Source organism: Limulus polyphemus, unplaced genomic scaffold (genome assembly GCF_000517525.1).
Source record: "Limulus polyphemus unplaced genomic scaffold, Limulus_polyphemus-2.1.2 Scaffold252, whole genome shotgun sequence".
Classification (NCBI taxonomy): Eukaryota; Metazoa; Arthropoda; class Merostomata; order Xiphosura; family Limulidae; genus Limulus; species Limulus polyphemus.
This window is the reverse complement of record NW_013665862.1, coordinates 575,316-579,717: the sequence shown is the minus strand read 5'-3', so window position 1 is coordinate 579,717 and position 4,402 is coordinate 575,316. Positions and strand designations below refer to the sequence as shown.

Below are 4,402 nucleotides of genomic sequence, written 5' to 3'. Positions count from 1 at the left end.
TGTATATATATATATATATATATATATATATATATATATACACACACACACACAATTCGATACATTTGTAGAAAAATATGACACCCTTCGTTAAGTCAATGAAAAAAGGGTAGAGAAATACATACGTATTTACAGAAACAAACAAACAAAATTAGCTGTAAATGAATATTCATCTGTGAACTCGCATAAATTTAGAACCTTCTAACTAAGTCAGTTATTATATACAGGCTAAAAAAAGGATATCGCAAGTATTTAATAAATGATAAAAGAAACCCTTAAGCATACACATAATTCAAAGAAAGTCACTATCAAGGTAAAAAGTGACAAAATAAGAGAAACTTTACATGCATACTTACGCTCGGCAATAGTCTGAAGTCTTGCATGTCTGAATATAGACCCTCCAAAGCAATGGTGGCACAGCAATAGATGGAGGTGGACTTCCAGAGTAGCTCCTATGTTTATGTCAAGGCTCACTTGCTCTTGGCCAGCTCCATCTGAACTTAGCAAATTTCTTGTACTAGCTTGGAAAAGCCCTCTTGGCCTTGGCCACTCCCTTGACTCTTTTCTTGTTGGCATATTGCTCAGGAATTGGCCCAATATGTTGTTTGAGAACCATAATCTGCTTTAAGGTATAATGAGCAGAATTTGAAGTTGGCAGCATCATCAGAAATTCTGGGATCTGCTATCTTTCAACCAATTATGTTGATTGCTCCCCCAGCTTACAGGACTGGCATAAAAGGTTCAAGCTCTCCTGTTGATAGAGGAAACTTGCTTGGAAGAGGAATATCATTCCAAATAAACTTTCGTGAAACTCAGATGTGAGTTCCAGAAAGGACTCTTGGGCTTCCTGTTGTTGTGGTCACATTAGCCATATGTGCAGTATCGGGTTTTGTTCCTACTATCAATGAGACACTTAAAACGAGTTCATCTTTTTTCGTATTCGATGGTCCCTTCCTTTCACTATTATGAAGTGGTCAGTGGGAGTTGCCCACAGAGATCGAGATGTGAACAGGCTTGGGTCCATGATAGCAAATGGAGGTGTCTCCTGAGATGGGAATGTTTCTTACAGTCTTTGGAGTTAGCACTGGCTCTAATATCCCCAGGGTGAGCCCGTTAGTGGCTGGAAGTTAATCATTTCAGCTAACAGAAGACCTTTGTCCATCAGCTTAAGTCATTTGTCATTAGCCCATGGGTTTGGTTACTTTGAAGCAACTTTCAAATGTCACCAAACAAATTGTAGTCTTCCAGACAAGCAAACGAAAGTTGCTGCCGTTCTTTGTTCTGTTTCGTGTGAAACTACTAGAGGACTAGCTGCCCCTAATTTTGAAGTGACAGATTAAAGAGAAGGCAGCTACTCTACACCAGTTCACGCGATAATTTAATGAAATAATGTGATTTTACTGTCATAGCCACACTTTCAGCAACGCTAAGACTTTTTAGCTCAATCTCTTAAACCAGAATTAATATTGGTGCTGTCCACTCTAGCATAGTCGAGAGCCAGCACGGCCCCGGGGCAAACATCCTCGCCATGTCCCCTTTCTCTATCTCGTTTTTAACATTTTCAAAAATTTTTTAAAAAGATCATAAATTAGGACAGCTACGAGCTCATAAACCAGACAAAATCATAACAGCAGCCGTTTTTACCTCACAGTATAAGCGTAAAAACGTTAAGAAATAACAACAAATATCTATTAAATTTATAAAGTAACAAATACATATTAATTATTATTCAAACTATTATTTCAGTCGTTCTTAATGTATCAAGCGTCTATATGCAAAGAAAAGCCAAACACTATGGTTTTTATCATTAAATGAAGATATAGCCTAAAGATGCTTTGCGGGCTTTAGGTATAACCAAGTTTCATTCGCCCGGGCCCCTGGCCAGTTGCCCCCATTGCACTTAAACCGACACAGGCTAAGTACAATATTCAACAGTAAAAATGCATTACTGTCTTAGATGGCCAAAATACTAGTGGAGTACTGTCCTTATTTGTACTGCGACTGTGGGTTGAATCAACCACTACAGAAAAATAAATACGGTCAAAATCTAGTGAAACACTAATGTTTATCACAACCTGTTTTATATTCGTGGTGATTAAGAACATGCTCCATCTTTGTACGTGAGGAAGTATTGTACAAATCCCATACATTTGTGTAGTAATTCTGTTTAGATTTTGAAATTACCTATATAAAAGTCTCGTCTGACTACAAAATCTTTTGCCACATGTCTGCAGTATCATTTATATGTTTTGCCACAAACTCTATACGAGATTTAAGATGATTCTTTTTTTCAATAATGGCTTCTTTCTTGCCACTCGCCCATCCAGGCCAGCTTTGTGTAGGGACCGAGATATCGTCGATGTATGAACACTGACTCCCATCTCAGACATGGAACTTTGAAATCTTTTAAAATCACTGCTTAGTTTGGAAAAGAGGCCTAATCTGGGTAGTGACTGGGTGGTATGAAGCACATTCCACTTTTTAATGATGGATTTCACTGTACTCAAAGGGATAATCTACGACTTTGAAATTTTATTGTAACCTTCTCCTGATCTGTGCTTCTCTACCACTTTATCCCTGACTTGTTTGGAAAGCTCCTTGGTCTTCATGGTTGGTGGTTGGTTTGTTGTATCACTGTGCGAGTTGTGGCTTGAATAGAATCATTTACTCTGAAGTCAAGTCAAACACAGACAGAGACCATTGCACTAATTTTGTGACCTTTCAAACTATTATTTTGCACCTGAACTGATTTAGGGTTTCCGAAGCAAAGGGGTTGAATATTTATGCAACTGAGAATATTCTAATTTCCTTTGAAAATCTAACTTACTTACATAAAATCAGCGTTTTTTTTTTTTTAAGATTTCTTAGTTTGGAGTAAATTGTGTAAATTCTAAATGTAAAGTCGCACTTGAAAGTTTCATGATTGCAAACTCAGACGACAACAAAATGTGGAAACTTTGCAGGGGGTGAATACTTTTGCAAGGCATTGTATCTTAAGTGCTTTTCGATAACATCCTGCAATGTTTGTCACGAAAACAAGATTCGCAAAGTCTTTCCAGCCTTTAGATACATTGAAATATTTAGCCTTTATTTTCAGACCTGCTGACTGAAAATGTTCTAGCATTACATCTAATAGCATAAATTGCCCTAGCTATACAACTAGCAAGTATCAGACAGTTTTCTCCTCAGAAATACCATTATTACTCAGCTAGATAGTACGAGGAATTATCAAAAGGCATACAAATGACGCGCCACCAAAAATCATTTGATGGTTCAGAAAGTAAGGGTTGCAACTCTCTTTCAGCTAAGTTTTCGACCTCCTAACATTCTTATCTAACATCTCCAGTCATAGAAACTGGTCATTTATCTACTAACTTCATTGGTCTTAACTGTTTGATAACGAAATGGTTATTATAAGAAGTAGTTTATACATCCTATCATGAAATACCACGTGATAGCTTGGAAAACAAGAAATGTATTTTCCTATCAGTACACGAAATAAAGTCAGCACTGCATATAATGTGAATTTCCTATATTTGAAAGTCTCCAGGCGTTCTAAAAGCATATGTATCTGTACAAGTTTGAATTTTTTTTGACAAACTAAGCTAAAAAAGAAGGGAAAACTGGGGAAAATGTATGCTGGCAGTCTCAACACACTTGCTAATTTTCCATAATGTTTAACTAAAATAAAATATTTGAAATAATAAGAATATATATATATAATTTAAACTCGTAAGTACTCTAAATACCAGAAACTGAACTACAGGCTGGGATAATTACTTTAAGTCCAAATTTAATCTTAATTTATTACACATAAAGAGCAATCAAACTCATTCTGAAGATCGCACTTGTGAAACAACTGTGGTAGTACGAGTTGTTAAAAAGCGCTTTACTAGGAAGTACTAATGTATTAGCTCTTTAACTCAGTTGGTAAGACAGTCGCTGGTATAAGAGAGGTCTCAGATGTAAATCCAAGTCAAAGAAATAATGAATTTGAAATTATTACAATGAAGAACTGATGCCCAACATCGGGACATCTCATAATTCTGGATAGGCGTTGTTTGTGAGAGGGATAGTTTGAACTGTTAAAAAGGTGCTTTATTAGGAAGTGCTAGCTATTGGCTTAACTCTTGATGGCTTGTGGAGTATGACGCTACTTATTACACAGGCCTGCGATGATTTTATTATCTTGAAATGTTTACATATTCTACAGTAATTCCTATACGCTGAATCCGAAAATGATGCCTATTTTTCTCCATCACATACAGAATTTTCACAAAACGCCATAACACAATACATAAAAGAAAGACCACAACATGTAGTTTTGAGACTAAAATACGTAGATTTAAAAAAAAATCAGGATGAATGAGGATGCATATTCGTTTGACATCAATGCTCTTCC

The 4,402-nt window shown here is 36.3% G+C and overlaps 1 protein-coding gene across 1 annotated transcript in view; it reads right to left on the bottom strand.

The window, feature by feature from the left end:
* Positions 1-4,402, bottom strand: part of LOC111085146 — a 19,356-nt gene that overhangs the window by 4,554 nt on the left and 10,400 nt on the right. The gene's annotated exons all lie outside the window — the stretch shown is intronic.